This window comes from Lepisma saccharinum, chromosome 1 (assembly GCF_977018435.1).
Source record: "Lepisma saccharinum chromosome 1, izLepSacc3.1, whole genome shotgun sequence".
NCBI lineage: Eukaryota > Metazoa > Arthropoda > Insecta > Zygentoma > Lepismatidae > Lepisma > Lepisma saccharinum.
The window spans coordinates 60,014,789-60,036,883 of NC_139229.1; the positions used below are offsets into that span (position 1 = coordinate 60,014,789).

The 22,095-nt window shown below is 40.1% G+C and overlaps 1 protein-coding gene across 1 annotated transcript in view; it reads right to left on the reverse strand.

Annotated features, from left to right (window-relative positions):
- LOC145995385 (neurotrimin-like) overlaps positions 1-22,095 on the reverse strand; it is a 366,883-nt gene that overhangs the window by 121,814 nt on the left and 222,974 nt on the right. The gene's annotated exons all lie outside the window — the stretch shown is intronic.

Sequence of the window (22,095 nt, forward strand, 5' to 3'; positions counted from 1 at the left end):
TGAGTCACTAGAAGTGTGGCCAAAACCAAAATTTGTTCCTTTTCAAAGGTTCATTCACCTCTTCCAACTTACCTTTGGCTTTGAAAAAAACTGAAAAAATTCGTATTTGTGCATTTGTTAGTTGAACGTGGACTCAAGTTCCGTGAACGGCAAATATGAAATACGTGACAAAGAATCCATACGCAGATAAGACTCCCGGTCAAGTATCTTGCACATCAAGGGTAACGTGAAATTACCCCCATAGGAGTTTCTTCGAAGTATATCATGCTTTGTTCCCACAAATGCTATCTCGTGTAACAATAATCCCAATGAGGTCCCGGTGCCAACAAGGCACCTGGTGTATTGTGGACATCTCTCTCCTTAGAGACCTCCCGCAGTCAAAACAGTCATCGCTCACGTCGTGAACGTGTCGTAGACATAGTACGTAGCATATTCCTGGAAATTCAAATACCTGGGCTAATCCCCCTTTCCTTTCCAACTTTAGACTTTTGATTGTCGCGATCTGGATAACTGGGTTTCAGCATGCGTGTTTCGGCACAGGGACGCGGCAGGGGAATAATGTTCTTTGAACGACAGATGATGGCTGGAACGTGTAGTGATGGGTTTGGATTTTCCTCCACGTCAATGGATAGAACTATGCAATTACCTCTTTATTAGAAATCATTTGCCGAAAGTATATGTGTCGAAAGCAAAGTCACGTCGGAATATCACTGTACTGAAGGCAATCGCCTGATATAGAAGCAAGGGACTGGTTAGTTCTCATTCTCTCCTTACATTTCGTTTGTAAATTTTTATTCTTCTTGTTAAAGGACATATAAGAGACGAGATTGGTTTTACATTACAGCTTTACTGTTATTTTTAGACGTCGTGTCCGGTCGGGGCTGGTAAATCGCCAGTTATTCTTGTGTTGACGGATGATATAATGTAAGTTTTGGAAGATTGATCCCTTAGTTTTAGAGGAGGTTCAAGAGGCATGATCTCATATTTCAACATTGGGGGTGGGGGCACGACGACACGATTATCTCGCTCTTAGCTTCTTATAATATTTCTCTCATATTTGAAACATCTGATCGATTGTCACTGATCTAAAAAGAATTGTAAACTTGAAATGCTCGTTACAACAGAGCGCAGACAATTTTAAATTGGAATTATAGAAGTATCGGTATCGATTCAAAGTGGTATCGGATCAGCCCTAGTCATAATAGGCCAGTCAATAAGGGATAATTTTGGGGTCCAAAAAGGAAAAAATCAGGAACAAAGTTTACTATCTTCCTAAAAGGGTTCTTAATGGCATATTAATTTTGCACCCCCGTACTTCCTCGTATTTTGCCGCCATCTTTGAAAAATGGCGCTCAAAATTAGTTTCTTGCAAATATCTCGCTTGGGAAGCACTTTACAGCAAAACGGGTTATGACAGAAAATAATCTACATAACATTCTCTACAAATAAGTTTCTGTGCATTTTTCTCCAGTAAGTGCCGTTAGGACGTTAGAGGAGCGGTAATTTCACATTTTTTCCGCTACATTTTATGTGCCTGTTTCGAAACTGACTGCTATTTGAGTTCCTAATCGCGAAAAGATGGTAAAAAAACTGCCTATTTTGTATTTTTCAGTGCTTTTCTGCTATTTTGAGTGTTTAGTGCCAATCGATTCTAGTCCTGCGTATAGTCTAAGCCATCCTCTCTTACTTTACTAATAACGATTTGACCACAAATAGTCTGTAATATTACAAGAGTCAATTCAAAACCTTAAAAGTCTAATAACAATTGTAGGGCAGACTGCATACAACTCAAATTTACATGACGTATCAACTGTTACTTACAAGACGACATCAAGGCTGCAACACTGTTCAAGTGAGCTTCAAAACGCCATTTTGTTATTTTAAAGGGGGTGCCTCCTATACACTCTTGCACCAGTAAAGAGGAGTGGTTTCTTGCCATCTGTCAGCCAAAAACTTACAGAAATTTCTCGGCAAATGAAAATTCAATATCTCTATGCATGCCTACCACACCAGCAAGTTTATTAATGGAGAAGAAAGTTCGACAATGGCCTCAGTTCGCAGGTAGATGGGTGGAAAGGCATTCGTAGTGGCTCATAAGTGACTGCACGTGGACCCCAAAGACGTATTCTTCTTGAGGAATACAGGCACTAACTCAAAAGTTGATAATATATGTAGATCAGTAATAGGTATGTGCTAAAATGTAACAAACTTGTGCAACGCTACATACATGAGGAGCATAAACAAAATTTCTCTCTCTTGTATTTTGATAACACTCAAGCGCGGGCACTTTATTTCTAAAGTAAAGTATAGTAAAGGCAAATTATTGGGTGAGCTCAAGCTCCACAGGCCCATATAGCTAAGTTGTCGTCACACGTTCTTCCTTGCATCATTTCCTTTCGTAATTATGCTACTTACAGTATCCAGCCGTCGCTCTTCAACAGGACAAGAGTTAGTGTAGCGAAGGGGATAAAACAAACTAAGGATCAAATCGTGTTCCACCTGCAAACTTCGACTCAATTAGTGCAGCTCGCCATTCGGCGAACGCAAACATAATTTCGTCAACATTTTCGAAACGTCGAGGAAACCGAACGCCATGAAATCTCCCCCCCCCCCCCCCCCGCGAAACGTCTGACGAAACGCAGGTTGCAGAATGCAATTGACCCCAGAGAAGTGAGTCTGGAGAATTCCTGACTGGTTATGGGGGTGAGAGAGAGAGAGAGAGAGAGAGAGGAAGGGGGACGTCTCCCCCTTCCCTCTTCAAGCGCAGAAGAAGGCTAATTAGGATCGCAGCCCAGTTTCAATTGATTGCGGTCCCCCGACTGTCCGCACCAAGTCAGCTTCCATTTTACTTGGTTATGAACGTTGGAGTCGGTCGTCACTCTTCATTTGCTGGGTACGACCCAGCTGACGGTGAGGATGCTTTCGCGAAAATTTCCCACCTCCCAACACAAAATTTCCCTTCTCACAACGAATATTCAATCCAGAATATTCCCTCCTACAACATTACATTTTCCTGTTAAATAAAGGATTTGCCTCGCCGAAGTGAAAATTTTCCTTTTAACATGAAATGAAATTACCAAATAAAACGAAAGTTTCAAGTGCTACTACAAAACAATTGCGATTTCCTTATCGGACAAAAATAGGCTCTTAAGCTGAAATATCTACGAAATTTTCAAAGATCTGAGGCTAAATTTTCAGTTGTGAAGTTTTCACAAAATGAGAGAAAAGTTATGAACGTAGAGGGTAATTATCTGCTAGTGTAGGAAAATGTTCAAGATGCAAATATGACACAAAATGATGGGAAATGTCCACAAAAAGAAGAAAAACACACGATAGGCTATAGGAAAAATATACACGAAGAGGAAAAATTTCCAGGCAAAGATGAACAAGTTTCACGGAAAGCAGGAAAAGTTTCACGGAAAGAGGAGATAAGTTTCACTGAAAGAGGAGGTCAGTTTCAAGCAAAGAGGAGGTCAGTTTCAAGGAAAGAGGAGGTCAGTTTCACGGAAATGGTCCAAGTTTCACGAAAGGAGGGCAAAGTTTCACGTAAAGAAAGCAAAGTTTCACGGAAAGAGAGCAAAGTTTCACGGAAAGAGAGCAAAGTTTCATAGAAAGAGAGCAAAGTTTCATGGAAAGAGGGCAGAGTTTCTTAGAAAGCGGGGAAAGTTTCACGTAAAAAGTCATCATGCTGAAGAAGTATTCAACAAGAAAAGGAAAAAATTTAAATAGACGGAGGGAATTATTTACGTGCCGAGGGAAAACAACTGAAGGATTATGAAAAATCTCCTCCGTGGAGGGAAAATTTTTGACATACATTACTGAAAGAGCTATCCAGTTCCCCACGTTTCCAGTGGCTTCCGGGAAAAGGGACTTGTGTTCGAGAGACAGGCTGTCTCCTGTGACGTTGTTTCTTCGGCTACGTGACAAGTCGCGCCGACATCTCAATCCAAACGATGCTCAACTGTTATTAGTTTATCGCTGCAGGCTCTGACACTCGGATAATTATATCCCGGCGTAATTAGCAGCTGGACGTTATTTGTAGACGAAGGCTGCCTCGGATAGTCACGTCCTATCTGCAGATGTATTGCTTCATTAGGGCTATTCAATGAAAATCTGATAACCGACGCCAAAAACAGAAAAAAAATCGATATGGTGCTTTAAAAGTACAGGGCTGCGTAATAGTTAGGTTATAAATTCTCCTATCTACATTTAGGAGCAGATTTACGATTTTTTTTCGTGAGGAAGGGGATGTTCTCTTTATACGCTACCGATTAGCGTATATTTGTTACCATTCCACGCAGTACCAAAATTGCATTGCAGTTCTACTTGAGAAACACTACAATTTAGTTTTCGTATTGAGAAATATGTATGAGACTTAAGAACGATGTCACCTTACATTCCAATTTTTTTTTTCATATGACTATGGGTCAGAACTTGAGGACTTAAAATCAAAAAATGGCGTGTAAAATGACCTTAAAATTAATAAAAATTGATGTATAATGTTACTGAAGCTATATTTATTTTTTTATAAATTAAGGAAAAGTCACTTATATCTGAAACCACTTTGGTTATTCGACGTAACTACTGAAGCTAATAGGAAGACACCGGACAAACACTAATCAAACGTCCTGATACATGATATTGGAAAGGTGGAACATTTATTTTACGACATAAAACATAAGGATTATCTTTAAGTCCGCCAACTTGGAGCCAATCTTATTTTCTTATATGGAAAGGTGGTCATATGAAATATCAAAATGGGATAGAATTTCACAAGGAAATAGATTATGTGCCCTAGATTAAAGAAGCCAGGCCAAGAACGGGACAGAGCTGTGTACAATTGAGATGAGACAGGGACTTAGTATCGTAGGAGAATCCGGCATACAGACTCCGGTATAGAATATGCGTGGTGTTGGAAACCTTCACACAATCCAAAAACTAAAATGTTATGTCATTTATTCATGCATATTAGTGTGTTGTTTATACTCTGTCTCACGAGTCTGTGGAGCAAGCGAACGAATTTTTGCGCAAGAAGTGACTCAAAGAATTGCACGGAGGGGGCTACACGACCAGCAGTTTGCTTCACTCCACCCACTCGCTTTCTCTCATTTGCCGTTATGCGCGGCGTTGTTCCATAGACTCGGGGTCGAAGGACAACTGTATTAGTTTATCGTAATGGCAACAATAGCACTATGTGCAGCGTGGTTGCATATTTTTGGGATAAAATTTCTGTTTCCGATGGTTCGTAGAGTCTAAACGAGGCGTCAAGCCGTAAACCATCATCAATTGATGTGGTGTAATGCTGTATATATTCCTTACACTATCATTTTTAATGCTCGAAACAAAACCGAGAATATGACGAGAACGAGACCGAGACTAAAACGAGAACGATAAATCGATACGAGACGGAGACAGATAAGATTCTATCAAGTTTTGATTTCATTCCTGCAGGAATTTATACATCGTGCTTTTAAAAGTAAGAGCTTTCAACACAAAACATTTTATGACCTTGGTGACCAAATATGATAAGTACCCCTACATATTTATAGATGCTTGTTACATTAAACGTCTGATATAAAGTTACAAACGATAATTGAATTCCATATACTCTCATTTTTGAAGTTGGGATATATTCAACGAGGCAAGAGCAAAGCCACAGGAACTTTATAAGAAGGTTGAGCTAATTCTCTGAATAAAACTCGTTACGTTTGCCAATTTCCGTCCGTCCTCTTTATTCGTATTTCTCCAAGACTCCCCATTTTCTGCACGATTTACCGCCGCGACTAATTGATGGAACCATGTTTCGTGTCGTTAAATTATTTTCCTCGTGCATGCAGAAGGAATGTCTGGTTGGACGGAGAGAAATGCGACGGGAAGGCTGAATTCTTTCAGTGGAATTCTGAAATGTTGTTGTGTGTGAAACCTGTGATCTACGGTAGTTGCTCTTTTTTCAAGTAAGTCCGTTTTCGCCACAGTTTCTTAGTAGCAACAGCAAACGAGTAACTAAAGGAACTAATTTTAGAAAGTAAGTTAGCCGAAGTCAGTGACAGTTATTGATTTGGGATAGTAACCTGGTCAGAGCCAGTTTCAGTTTATTGGTTTAGAAAGTAACTCAGTCATAATCGGTTACAGTTATTCGCTTTCAAACGTAACTCTGCCAGGATCAGTTAAAATTCGATACCTTCACCGACCTCTGTGGCAAAATGGTTAGCACGTCGTACTATGACGCAAGGAGCTTTGGGTTCGAACCTCGGCCTGGGCATATGTGTTCTTTTTGAGTGCCCCTTGATTAATTTCATCATATCATCACTCATCCTCATCGTCGCGATTAGATAAAAGTGGCAGAAAAGTAACGCTAAATAAATAACCAAAATCAAATCAAATCATTACTTGGAAAATAAGTGGATCACAATGGGTTACAGTTGATCACTTTAGAGATGCCATATTCACTTACAGTCACTGACTTTGGAGAGTAACTTTGCCACACAAAGTTAAAGTTACTGTCTTTGGAAAGTAACCCATTCTCACATTCACCTACTGTTCCTAACCTTAAAGAGAAATCGGTCATAACAATTTACAGTTGCTGACTTTGCAAAGCAACTCTTTTCGCATTCACCTACAGTTGCTGCCTGCCCCCGTGGCGGAGTAATTAGCATAACGTGCTACGACGCCATGGGTCTCGGGTTCGAATCCTGGCCTGGGCATGGATGTTTGTGAGTGTCCATTCATCAATTTCATCAAATCATCACTCATCCACATCCTCGCAAATTAGCCAAAAGTGGAACAAAAAGCGAAGTAAAATAAAGCAAATCAATCAACCTACAGTTGCTGACTTGGAAAAAAATCGGCCATAACAAATTACAGTTGCTGACCTGGAAAGAAATCGGCCACAACAAATTACAGTTGCTGACTTTGGGAAGCAACTCAGTGTGTTATTCACTTACAGTTCCTAAAGACCTATGAAACAGTAATGTAAGACAGAAGGTATCCCTCATCTGTCGTCAGTAACCAATGGGATATCAATATATAACGTTCGATTTACCACACTAGTTACTATGTGGAAATGTTGATCGCACTACTCTCAAGTCCATACGCCCGAGCTCATAGAGAGCCAACTTGTCTACAAAAGAGGGAAAGAGTGCGGTTTTCCTGTGTGAGCATGCGAAACTATAAATCACAACTCGGAAGTCGTGCAGAACACCCTCCCTTCCCCTTTCCTTTTTATGGAAGTAAGGGCCGCGTGTACCCCACTCAGCAAAAACCGCACCTGACCTTACGTGGAACATTCCACATCATCCCAACTGGCGTTACAGTCGCGCTCACCGCTGGCGATGGACATATTGACTCTGGAAATTATTCTGTCTCTGGGAAAGGAGATATTTTTTCTCCAAAGGGAAGCGCGCGCGAGAGAGGATGATGTACGGTGGACGGGTATGGGCGGGTGGGGGTGGGGGAACGGACGGGCAGAGTGGTGGCAGGGATTGAATGGACGAAATTAGAATGATCACCCTGACTCCGGGAAGGAAGCAATTACTCGATATTTGTGCACGTGACAGGTGCCGGAGAGTTTTCCAGTGAATTTTTTTTACCGGAGCCTGCATCATCACTCTTTTTTTCTTCTTTTTTTTACCTCTTTCCCTGTAAAGAGGAAAGAGAGGCCATTTCCAATTCTCCCAGAACTACAGACCAATGGATGTGTTGCGAGCAATGAACCAACGTGGAATGGCCAATGGACTGTTTGCTAATGAAGCGGCTTTATGACTGAGCGCGCAACATGCAAGATTCATGGTGCCCGAGCGAGACGGGTAATTGAAAAAAAAATCATCAAAGAAAATCGCCGGATTCGCAAAAATCGCAGCGATTTACGTTCAGTTAATTGCAAGGATTTCCTATTTCGATTCTCTGAAAAGATATGGTGTACGTTCGACGATACAATTGGTAGACCCATATCTACATTCCGTCTCTATCCTTACCAGCGACGCTTGTGCCAGGTGATAGGGAGCTCTCAGACCAAACCGACACGCGACACCGTCAGTCTGAAATACAGGGTGATTCTAAATTTCCTTACCACCCCCCTATAAAATGTAAAGAAATTTCGCTGGTACAATTGGTCATGAGAGAAACAGGTTAGGTCTAGGTCCACCATATTGGTGGCCACCATATTGACTTCAACTTAAATTTTTAAATGGGAAGGGGGTGATGTGATATATCAAATGAGGATAGAATTTCACGAGAAATGTAATGGTGAAGGTTTTTCCAACCTGTCCTTAATCCGGAAAAAGTTATAACTTGAGGATTGTAACAAATATCTCATTTTCCAAGTGTAAGAAACAGTGCCATATACACTGAACACAACGGAGATGGCAAAAGTACAATTAAACGACTCAGAAACAGTCATGCAGAATCTGAAACCAGCGACATCTCTACGATACTCTTCTGCCTCCCTCGCCTCTCTTGTTTTTTAATAATTAGTTTTCAGCAGAGCCAGATCTTTTGGATTACAGGTGTGGGGGTGGACGGGATCACCACCGAAGAGTAATTCAATTTATGGAAAGGTAGAATAGAGCTAACAAACATAGCCGCCGTGATAATTAGCGCTGACAGTCAAGGGCTATGTGCCTCTTAATTGAATTAACTACTTGCGAAGTGGATGTTTGCTTACAGTCGGTGAAAGTAAAATCGAAGGTAATTTTAGCAGGAGAAGCGTCATATACTGTTTAGTTCTTGTGAAAACTGCGTGTGGTTTCCATCACATAATTATTAATTCGGAATTTTTGAAAGAATGTTGTGGTGTGAGCGATCCGCGGATTTTCCCTGCTGTTGTAGCTCAAGCTGGAAACATAGAGATGATTTTACCTTGATCATGGAATGATTTCACAAGCAAGTGGCACGAGGCGTGCCACTTTAAAACTATCCTCAAGATTCAAATTCAACCCTTCATGACATAGTGTTACGGTTGACTCCATTAGTTTTCTAATGGTGGCTCATTCCCCCCATAGAATTTGTTTAGGGATTTGTCCGAATAAGCCACCATACTGCATGTGACGATTTGTATGAGGAAATTTTGAATGTGTGCAAACATGTTACATTTATTGATTTGTATAACCAAGTTGTGAATGTGTGCAAACATGTTGCATCCACTGATTCGGATGAGGAAGTTGTGAATATGTGCAAATATGTTGCATTTATTGATTTGTGTATACAAGTTCTGAATGTATGCAAACATGTTGGATTCATTGATTTGGATGGGCAAGTTATAAATGTGTGCAAACATGTTGCATACATAGATTTGTGTGACTAAGTTGTAAATGTGTGCAAACATGTTGCATCAATCGATTTGTGTGACTAAGTTGTGAATGTGTGCAAACATGTTCCATCAATCGATTTGTGTGACTAAGTTGTGAATGTGTGCAAACATGTTGCATCAATTGATTTGTGTGGCTAAGTTGTGAATGTGTGCTAATGTGTTGCATCAATTGATGTGAGTGGCTAAGCTAAGTTGTGAATGTGTGCAAATATGTTGCATCAATTAATTTATGTGGCTAAGTTCTGAATGTGTGGAAACATGTTTCATCAATCGATTTGTGTGACTAAGTTGTGAATGTGTGCAAGCATGATGGATCAATCGATTTGTGTGACTAAGTTGATAATGTGTGCAAACATGTTGCATCAATTGATTTGTGTGGCTAAGTTGTGAATGTGTGCAAACATATTGCATCAATTGGTTTGTATAGCCAAGTTGTGAATGTGTGCAAATATGTTGCATCAATTGATTTGGATAGGCAAGTTGTGGGTGTGTGCAAACATGTTGCATCCATTGATTTGTATGGGCAGGTTTTGAATGTATGCAAAGGGGAAAGAATTTGTTTACATTGTCCTTTTGGGGGGAAAAACTGATAAGAAACCTCTTGCTTTGCTGAGATGAAGATGGAAAGAAGAATTTTGGAATGGATCCAGAAGGAAATTGGCAAGGATGGTAAATATTCGAAGAGTCTTGACCAGGAGTGGAAAAAAGCGAAGTCCTGTATTGTTGTGCAATGAATCTTCGAGTTTATGATAGCAGAGAGTGTTCGAACGAGTAAAACAGGACGTAGTTAATATGTTTCTATTTCATTTGATACTTTTTAAACGTTTAATCTGTAAATATCTAGTCTTAGGTTCTGTAAGTGCTAACACCGAAGGAGAAGACAGAAGAAATAACATGGAAAGAATAGAGCCTGGAAATTCAAGGAATTTTGGTGACACTCGGAAAGGCACTGTCCTAGTGTTCTGCTTGCGTGAAGGAAAAAATAATATGGAAAAGTGCAGTCAGGATTTCCTACCGTGGGTTCGAACTCATGAACTACCGACCATAAGATATGCCCGACTCGTACGGCCGCGAATTTAAAATTTGCATTTCTTTGTTTTGATTCTGACGAGTAAGAAAAACGATGCAGGAAGGGAACGATCTATCACTGTCAAATCACATTGGTATAATCTGTACAGAAGCAATAATTTTGCACGGTTTTCTCTACTTAAAAAAAATAGAGAAGAACATTAGTGGTATTATTATCAGTGTTGGAAAGAGACAGTTTTCCTGAAGCGGAAAAATTTACATGCAGTTGTCAAGCTGCTACTGAAGACGTGTTGTAAACACTACAAGACATTTCCATTATTCTCCAGGCACTTGTTTCCGATACAAGGTTTCGTGAAAGCTCTTCGGGCGTATACATCTCTCATGCTTCGTCCCATGGCGCATAAATTCTTAAGATGCCTGCCTGGCAGGTTGATAGATGAGAGAACAGTGTGGAGGAAGAGGGTGTGGGGGGATGGAGGAGAGATTGAAACAGGGATTTTTGAGGAGGTCTCCTCTGCAGCATCCCTGCTGGAGCCGACCAAGGTGAGGGAGAGAGATGCTGAGCAGCTGCAAGATGACCTGCTGAGCTATCAGCACGCTATTTGTCTCCGAAGATTTGCTCCGGTTTCAGCTTCAAACAAATAACCCACCTTTCAAGGCAAATTACCGTTCTAATAGAACAACACCCTTCTGGATGAGGGAAGGCTCCCTCTGTGTGTGTTGGTGGAACGTAGTGGGAAATGGTTCCTTGTTATCAATTTGCCAGCAACAGTTTTCTTGTCAGAACGCAAGACAAATGACCAACAGTCTGTTGAGCAAAGGGTAGACACCCGTGCACGTCTTTTTTTCACCCTTTCTCCCGCTTCCTCTCACTTGGAGAGTTATTATCTTCTATTTTCTCCTTCGGCAACATCTTTCATTCCTCTTCGCCCTACTGCTAACAGAGTTGCAGCATTGTTTGGGGGGAAAAGTGACGCACTTAGTTCCAGATATTTAAGCGGCGGGTCATTGGCTGGAACTAGAAGCATTATGAGGATTTAAATCTTTATACAATTAATAATTAAATCAAGATTGTTGACAAAAAGGCATTAGACAACTTTGATCTTCGCTAAGAACAATGTTCGGCAACATATCTAAGGGGAACTGGTTATACACACTTATGCTTCATTGTATTTCTGATCCTTGTTCCATCCAACTCTGGCAACAAATTCCCAAAGATTAGTTTCACAATCAAAATACACGCGGGCATGTGTGTATATTCATATGTTTGCTCATTTTTTCTAGTAATATGTCAGCTCTTCGATTTCTTAACCATTCGTAAGGAAAAGATTCTTATGGAGCACAATACCCTCCCAAATAATACGATTGAAAAATCAACATGTCCATTGGAACATTCCACGAATCCACGTAGGGGAGTGTTTAGAATGTAGCCATTTGTGAAGGTGGTGTGATCAACGGCACGCTCTGACCGCTCCGGACTACAAACTTTTATGAAATAGAGAGAGAGAGGGGGGGGGAGACGGCAAATCTAAATACCTCCAACTCATCACTGTAATTTCCAAATGAATATTTTAGAGTCTTCCCGATGGCGCAGTGGTAGCGTCGTCGCCTTGTTATCAAGTGGTCCCGGTTTCGATACCCGGTGGAGGCACATAAACTGTAGGTCCAGTCCAGATTAGCCTTACTGTGCATAAAGTGGACTTAAAACACCAAATCAATCAATCAACTGTATATTTTCACGGGGTCCTTCTGAAACAAACCGATTTATCTAAGAAATAAAACAAACATAAAAACTGATGCTCGCATAGCGTGAAGATGAGATAGTACTTTTATTTACAGTGTTTATATGCTGTCATGAAACCGATGCGTACGTGATATGTAAACGGCTTCCGATTGAGTGCGTGACATGCTCTACGTACACAAATTTTAATCTAGCATATACATGTTCTGAAGAATAATTATTAATAATAATATTATAATTTCAATCTGCTTTAACTTCTTAATTCTGCATAAACACTTATATTGAATTTTCCTTATGTCCATCATGCATGATAACGTCTCTTCACACTTGATTGGTTGATTTGGTGCATCCATTTGGCTAAGTAAAAAAAAACTGTCTCAATCCATCGGGCCATGTATCGGAGTATCTGAGAGAGTCGGCAACTGTCCTGAGAGCGCGTAACAAGTCGAAACCTGGTGTGTATATATATACCTCCGACAAACTGACCAGCCCCCAAACACCGAGGCAAGGCCCTACTGTTACTTTTCAAACAGGAAAAAACAAAGGTTGGCTTCTATTTCTACTGGACAAAAAGCAACCTACTCACGAGCATTTACAAACATTCAAACTTTTACTTATCTATTTCTATATTCCAGCTGTGTGCGTTAAAACCACAAAGCAAAAATCAAATTAATGTGCATAATGAACATAATTGATGATAGTTGAAATTTTAGTTGGATTTGTTTTTGGTGACTTAATTCCATTGGCGAAGCGTCCTATGAGGCAAGGAGGCCGGGCCTACCCACGCCGTTACTCTTTTAAAGGTGTATAGTGTCGCAATGGAAAAGTTTGGAATTTTCATTTATGATAATTACAAAAAAATCTAACCCTGTCCAGCATACGAACTTTCCACGGAGTGAGGCACATTTGCTGGGGCATCTTCTCTTCACATTCCGTCGTACGGTCGTATATGCGGGAAGCCTAATCTTACGAGTACTGTACGTATGCTTATAACGTGCTCCTGAGGCCGGTTTCGCGGTGTTACCCACTAGGACGAACAAAATATCAGCAACACTGCATTTCCGCCAGGGTTGGAAATTTATGGTGTACCGACATTTTTTGTAAACATTAGCCTGTGCTCGTGCAGAGATATTTCTATTTCGTTGAACATTCTCCATATTTTGTTCATAACTTAGGTTTTCCTTCCTTTCATCGACAAGTGTAAGTGAAATTGAAAATTACGGAGTACTGTAGTTCTGACTTCGACTTCTGATGGTCTTGTCGATTCACCCAACACCCTAGCGTAAACAGACAGTCTAAAGACCTTATATTTGTAAAGTAAGTCTTCATACCAAATTATGTAAATTAAAATGCTAGCTACTCCTTATATTTACAAAGTAGTTTTACTTTCACTGGAAATAGAATAATTTATTTTTATCGTGAACGGGGATTCCCTCGTTTATTCTCTGTCTGTGAAAACTTGGCTCCTGCTCAGGACGCTACAAGGGAGCGTGGCTCGGAGCGCGAGGTTCGTGGCGGTAGCGTCGTTGCCTTGTAATCAAGGGGTCCCGGGTTCGATACCCGTTATTATTATTATTATTATTATTATTATTATTTATTATTATTTATTATTATTAAAGTAGGGTTACAATTAAGCTTACATTTTTTTTACATTGATTCCGAACAACAAAAACAGCTTTTTGCCCTACATGAATTAATATACAGTTATGCTATTTGTTTATAAGTATACATACAATGGAATATTATAAATTTATATAATTGAAAAATATAAGAAATAGACTAAAATAAACATTTTTTGCAGCTACGTTTTATGAAGGAAGAAATGAGGTAGAATAGGCACAGTGTCAGTATTCATAAATTAATGTCCTAATCTGTTGTTTAAATGTGGCCAAATTTCTCTCCTTTCTGCAATTTACAGGCACAAGTGGTTCGGATCCCACTTTAAACTGTAGGTCCTATCCCGATTAATTTTACTGTGCATAAAGTGGACTTAAAACACCAAATCAATCAATCTAGAGTTCGAACTTCGGGCTTCTGGCTACGTAGCGTGTTACGCTGACCACTCCGCCTCCGGCTACATTGTGTACAATTACATCTAAAAGTATAATCCTTTTCTTCAGTATAAATGAAATTGTCTCGAATTTATCTTACTGGGTACATGCAGAAATCGTACTCTTCTGTGCTACTAGTGTGAGAACCAGAAATCCTACGATGAGTACCTTGTGAACATTTTCAGAGGAACGAAAACATAGTGCAAGCTAAAAAAAATCGAAAAGGATTTGTCTCAAGTGTGTGACAACCCTCCCCTCACAACCCTTATTTACGCAAGGATGTTTTCGAAAAGATAAGACCGTGTTTAAATTTCTCCATGAAGCACCATAATTTTGGCTTAAAAGTGATTACCTCCCGAGTGCCATATTTGTACGCTTTTAAAAAGCGCAGGCTGGGTGGGCGATGGGGGGCGTCCGCGTGTGCGCGTGAGTGGGAGCATGCACCCCTTAGCATAATTAACATTGAGAGTATGTTTGCTCAGAGCGGATGGCCAATTAACGTGCCAACTAGCAGGTTTGGTGCAGCGAGACTATCAGCCTCAACGGTCGCAGACGGACCCATTAGGAGGTAGGTAACTGTTGACGTCGTGTTATAAACAGAAAGATTTAAAACGGCCCTGGCGTTATTTCAGCGGTTGCTGCTGGGTACTGAATTTGCTGCGTTCGCTGAATTCACAGGGTGTTGTGTTTGCACAGAGTCTGAATGTATTCCGCAACACGTACAGCTCGAAAACGGTTAGCCTTGATCGGTTACTATGGATAAGTTCGAAGTAGATCGACCGACTGGTTCCGTCAACAAATTCCCGAAGATTATGATGCCCAGAACGTAAGATTATCCTCAAGGACCTTGGAGAAGGAAGACTACTCGAATGTACCTCCGGTGCTGCCATCTGTGTTACAGCGCGAAACTATATGCAGGCAAACCGCAGTAGGCATTCTCTGATTGGCCAGTACTTTTATCTCTTTCCACGGCAGTTTCCTGGACTATGTATAAACACAATCACAATTGTAAAGTGATGGCCGGAACTAAAGATTATGCTCGGAGACCTTGGAGGAGAAAGAAAACTCGAATATACTTCCGCTGCTGCCATCTGTGTTACAGCGCGAAACTATTTCCAGACAAACTAAGTTTGGCCTTTCGATGTCGATTGCCAGGACACAATTACAATTGTAGAGTTAGAGTCACTATCATGTTTTATATGTTTATAATGTTTACGTAGAGCGAATTTTAGAAGTAACAGGTTGTCCAGGTTGTAAATTGCCTCAGTGCTACGCGGGGGGCCATGGTTCGATTTCCGAATGGGAGATAGAAGCAGGAATTATTCGGGCAAGACTTAAAATCAAAGTTCATCTTATGCTCAGATTGGGTAATTGGGGCTGGACCGAGAATTTATGTCGGAGGACGGGCACTGGGTAAATATTAACCTGAATTATAATTGTTTCAAAGCATTAAATAAAAAAGTCTCTGTTGATTAATCTAATTGTATTAATTTTAATTTGATTAATTGATTTGCTTTATTTTACTTCGCTTTTTGTGCCACTTGTGGCTAATTTGCGAAGATGGGGATGAGTGATGACATGATTATTGGACAATCACAAACATCCATGCCCAGGTCGGGATTCGAACCCGGGACCCCTGGTGTCGTGGGGGCCATTGGGGCCTGCAATTTTGAAATTTTGTATTGTGTTACACAATTGATAAAACTGAGAAACAGATCTACACAGGGAGTGTTTCTACAGCTCTGCGAGCAGAAGTAACGAGGTCTCTCAGCTGATTTAAGGAAGGGTTCACTGGAAAAGTACTGAGAAGGGTGGTCTCAGGCACTCATTGGAAATGACAAAAAAATATTTCAAAATCGTGTGTCATATCCTGCAAGTTATGCTTCCCGCTACACAGCACGGCGAATATGATTGCCTACACAGAAGGTGCGACGTTGCCATAGTTTTCGGGTTCGCTAAGATGAATAGTGAGACTCCCAATGGCGTTCAACTCCAAGTTCATCACCTATCGGCATGGGGGGTAAGAGGGAGTGAAAAATGACGTAGATTAGTGTCGAATCCATAGTTTTCGGAGTCGCTAAACTAATTGCTGACATTCACGATGGCCAAACTTGGTACACATATGACTTACAATTTGGAAATAAATACTGTGAGGGTAAGGCACCCCTGGCACCCCCGGGGGGTATGGGAAGGGGGTGAAATGTAAAAATAATCCAAAACGACTGATATTAGTGTGAAATACATAACTTTCGGGGTTGCTAAGATGAAGGGTGACTCCCAAATCCGTTTAATTTATTTATTCTTGCTCGTGGAGGTGAAACTAAAAATAATTTTTATAATCAAGTTTTGAGTTATATTAATGTTATAGTGAATATGTAAATAAAATTAGTTACATTTTACACTATACTTAGAATTCATTATTTTCCTGTCTAATAGAAGATTGGGATACATAAACCTGGCAACGCCGGGTAATCAGCTAGCATTAATATAAAATAAAGGAGGACTTAGATCGGTGCAAGAAATATGATAAAATAAGGTTTTCATACTAAGTGGATGTTAATATTGCAAATGTAGAGCATTCTATGTCGAAGTGTCAAAAACTACAAACTTGTGAAAAAATATTTGAACAACGCTTTGAGACAAAGCCACCGTATTCGATCGTAAAGTCTTCTTTTTACAATTGAAATTGGCAATCTCCAATACAAATCAGCCGACAAAACCAAAAAAGAGAATAAAAACAGAATCGATGAAAATGGTAGCTCGGATGACCAATTACATTTAACGGCAAGTAATCACTTCTCACTTAAGCAAATGAATAACAACCAACACGTTACCAGCCAAATCGCTATTGGTTCATTGGTCCGTGAAATCCAACAAATTGTTGTTTTCACGTATTCAGCTGCGGGGGAAAAGTTTTTTTTTTTTTTTTTTTTTTTTTTTTTTTTTTTTTTTTTTTTTTTTTTTTTTGGCGTTTCGGTACTCCGCCAATAAGAGTTTGGGGAGAGGCAGGATTGATTTTTCCACACACAAGATATATTCCCCACTTCCCCCTTCATTCTCTTGTATCTTTCTTCCTGTACATCGAGAGCAATGTTCCCGCAAGGGAGTATTGGGAGCAATGCATAAAACGAGATGAATATTTATCAGCGAAGGCGGAACACGCGAAACAATCATTTGGAACAGGAGTAACAACTTTTCTCGGTCGAATTAGCTGCTGACGAAGCATCTGTGGATAGGCTTTCCTTAGATCAATCGTCTACAAACTCTTCTCTATATGTTTGCAAGAAACAAGGTCAAGATCTGCCCACAGTATATTTATTTCCAGTACAACAGAAGAACCAGAACCAAACAACAGTAATAAAACAGTAAAACTACAATAGTGCTAAAAATAACAACAAAAAGACAAAGAAAACCGTACCGAGCTAAACAGAGATCAGTTTAACATTCGAAGAACTTTGGAGAGAGCGGTGGTCAAGATGGCTGATGACACGCCAGGTGAAACGCCAGGAGTCTGTGCAGCAAGCGAACGAAAACAAGTCATCTGCGCAGCTAGTGGCTCGAGCGGGCTGGACCAATGAACGCTTTAGAGGGGGCAACTCGACTGCAGCCCCCAACCGTTTGCAGCAGCGCGCATTGCTTTGCTCCACCCACTCGCTTTCTCCCCTTCTCTCCCGCTATGCTCTGCATAACTCACTCTCTCTCTCTCTCTCTCTCTCTCTCGTGCAGCATACGGAGAAGTATGTTCAGAAATAGTAATAATCTGACAAGAAATATTTGTATTTTGTCATTAAACAAGACGTGGACACCAATATGTGGGTACATAATGCCCCTTTTGTGATGTTAAAAAGATTAACTTTGGCGAATCAGTCCTGCTCAAATAAACTCAAATAAGAACCTAAATAAGAACCGAAAAGGAATTAAAATGATGGTGCCGGCCTCCGTGGCAGATTGGTTAGCACACCGCGCTACGACGTCATGGAATCCCTGGTTCGAATGCAGGCCTGGCCATATCATCTTCGCGATTAGTCAAAAGTGATATGGTTTATTTTACTTAAATTAAGCCATATGAATCAAACAGAAACGTAAATGAAATTTATCTTACCATGCCCCTTACGAAAAATTTCTTATCCTGTTCGGTAGTCAATCAACTTTCCTCTCGTGTACATCTGGATTGCGAACATCTAAGAGGAACTTATGAAATACTGCTATTATTAGCTTCTTACTTGAAAATTCGCACAAGACAGTCAATAATTTTGTGCCCTGTCGTACGATAAGCAAGTTTAGGGGGAAACAAAACGAATTTTAAATATGTAAACTTAAAACTAAATACTGAGCATAAAGATCAAATGTTATAAGGTCTCATAAAAAAAGTATTCAAACTTGTGCTTTCCTTGAATGATGCATTCAAAACAGTCTTCGTGAATGAACGAAACGTGCATTTTATCATCACTTTACCGGTTGTTGAACTTCTTGTACTCACGTCACCATAATTCCTTGCATGCACTTTCGAGGCATGAAATTTACATTATTACATTCAAAGTAGCTTTATAACGCTTGAAGACAAGATTCCATTTATCTTCCTGGTTATTTTTGGCCATTCTGTCTATCACTCCAGCACATAACGCCGTGACCTATTGTTGATGTTTAAGTTGAGTATGAGCATATTATGTACTTTTATGGGAGTAATTAAAGGGGACGTTCAACGGGTCCAACCCCCCCCCCTCTACCCCTTTGGATCAGTAAAATTACCAGATTACCTGTTCTATCCGCTATGCGCATAGACTTGTTCATACAAATTTCTTCAGACTTATTTTGTTCTCATAAATTACAAGCGTATAGAACGGGAAACGGATGGGAAAGAAATCAATTCCACACACCAGATGGGACTGCAAAGCAAATGTCTGCAATTTCCTAATAGTTTCGGAATTTCTCTGTAAAATGCTCAGAAAACTCCTGATATTCTACGAATTCTATAATGCCACATGTAATTTCTGTCCAAACAGCTTTTTGTGAACTTATAGCGCAAACATTATAATTTTATTAGAAGTTTACGATATTGTTGTACCCATTCAAGTTTTAAGTATGCCTCAGGTTCTAATTTATTGATAATTTGAAATTTCCCAACTGTTTGATAATCCCGAAAGTCGATAAACAATTTTCCAAACTCTAGATCGGAATGGGAAACTTGTCCCTATTGGAGATTGTAACTGCATCTGGGTTAGCTTCAGCTATTATCTAGTACTTCTACTCTCTCTGGGTTGAGTGGGTGTGGATTTAGAAAGCAAAATAGTTGGTGAAGAATATGATGGGGTTGATGTAATGGGTGGTAGAATTGAGGGGGTGAGATAGATAGATAATTTCAGAGAAGTGTCCAAAAGCAATTTTTGTACATTGTTCAGCACATATTTTAATCCTGGTTATTGTCCATTTCTGTGGAATTTCTGCGATATTGAAACTGTGAAATCTGCTATAATTTTTCCCTCGAGTCTTCTCAAAGGAGCAGCCCCCGTTGTTAGCACATCGTGGGTTCCGGGTTCGGAACCCGGTATGGGCATGGGCGTTTGCGGGTGTCCATTCATCAATTTCATCATGTCATCACCCATCCCGATCTTCGAAAATTGGACAAAAGTGGCACAAAAAGCGAATAAAATTGATGAGACACAAGATGGACAGAAAAGTATCAATACTCAGTAGGGTGACTTGTGAAATCGTATACACTAATAGTAGAAATTTTACTGTCCATTTTTGGACCATTTTGTAATAGAAATATACCCAAGTTTCTCTGAACACAGTCATTGAAAAATTGCAACAACTTATTCCAATATGAAATGCCCGCCCATTCCTCATTCATTGGAACAGTGCGTCAAAATGTTGGATGGCCTGGTTGATATTTTTTACATTTTCAAATCTGACTGAAAATGTGGCAAACAGTAATTGAAAAGACATAAATGTCCAGGATCTGCATTGTAGGCAGTAGATAATTGTGACAAGCTCTTGTACTCAAATATGCACAAATTGTTGGTGATATTGGCTACATTGCCAGTTTCATCTTCAACACCCGAGAGGATGTGTTTAACATTAAGGAGGATGAAATAATGTCCTCGAAATTCAACGGGAGATCCTCGACTAATGGACCCTGCACTGTTAAGTGTACATACATACGAATATAAAAATAACAGCGATCATGTTATTTTCAATTTGTAGCAAGGAGGAAAAGACTGATTCTAACATTGTAATTCTTTTTTTTAAAGAGAAGCTGGGATTAGCTTTTTGAAAAGGATTTGAAAAACAACTTCAACAACGGTTTGGTGCTGGCAGATATAGAAACACGTAACTTTTCCTGATAAACATTACTTCAATAGTGTTTAGTTTGTGCGTTACAAGCGCTGAAAAATTAACCTATGAGTATGCAACCCCACACAGGAATCTATCGCTCTAACGTTACTTGGTTGCAGGGTTGCCACTAGCGTTCCTTGTTAAGAGAACTCTGTTTCAGCTAACTTAGGGAAGGTAGTACTTGTTTTGCCCGAGCACATCACCTCCCATTCTATCCACAACTTTCGGTATTCGTGACATTACTTGTCAGAAGGTAATCTATTAATTGGGTTCATCCGAGGACAAGAATATCATCTGCATATGGTCATCCCGCTCCATACAATACCACCAGACCCGATTATGAGAACGATGCGTTGCTTTTAAGCGACAACCTTCATCCGACAGAAGCCTCTTCCGCGTGTCGAGCTGCAGACACGACATGTATTTCCCATATGACCTCACATTTTCATCAGCAGCGAAGGAACAGGCCACGCCTCTGACGTCGTCATCCGCCGTTAGGCTGTTAGACGGTTTTCGCGGAAGGCGAAGAGGAAGAGGAGAGAGTACAGGAGGTGGAGAATGAGGAAACGAGAGATGCAAAAGACCGTCACGTCAGGTTCTTCTGAATAAATCATGACTTGTTCTCTCATTCAATTACTACCTCAGAGAGTGGGATAAACACACCTTACGCAACGAACTTCTGTGCCCGCTAATGCAGAAGGGAAGGGAATTAGAAGAGTGGCCAACCTGTCTGTCTTTCTCCGTGTAATTTCTGTGCGGCAAAATGCACCAAAATATTATGTAACATACTAAAATGTGACGTTGGAGATTTATTAGGAAAATCCTTTATTGGGAACAGGGTGCGGAATCATTGAAGACTGGTGTGTGTGTGTGGGTGTGTGTGTGTGTGTGTGTGTGTGTGGAGGGGGTAGACCTTACGCTACACAAACACACACACACACAGTAATAAATAAATAACAAAAATATATATATATAATTATATGATATACATATGTATAATGTTATTAATATAAGAGTAAAATAAATATTAAAAAGGCATTATTATTAAATATCAAGTAAGAATATCATCTTACTAATCGTTGCGATTAGCGTAAATAAGCAGAAAAGCGTCGTAAAATAATACATAAGAAGTTAAAAAAGAAGAAATTTGAGATAGACAGAACGGATTTTTTCTTTAGTTAAAGATTTGAAATATGAGAGGTGGGGGTTGTGGGGGCGCGAATCTGGTAGGGATTGGCCACTGTATAGACATAAAAGATATGGGTGGGCCATGTCTTTAAATATATATGTACAGGGTTATTACAAATGATCTTTCCGATTACAAACTTGAATAACTCACGTTTAATAACACTCAGATACATGAAAGTGGTATCAATAGAAAGGGAAACTCAAAAAGTTTTGTATTACATTTGGTTCACAACATCACATCACATGTGCTCAATGTGAGCTCCCTGTGTCACGCTTCACACATCGAGACTGTAGTCCAATTCATGTCATACACGTTGTACCATTCGACGATCCACTAATGCAATGGCCTTTGTGATGCGAACACGAAGATCCTGGATAATAGGTGGTAAAGGTGGCCGATACACGTGTTGTTTGACAAAACCCCAGAAGAAAAAGTAACAGGT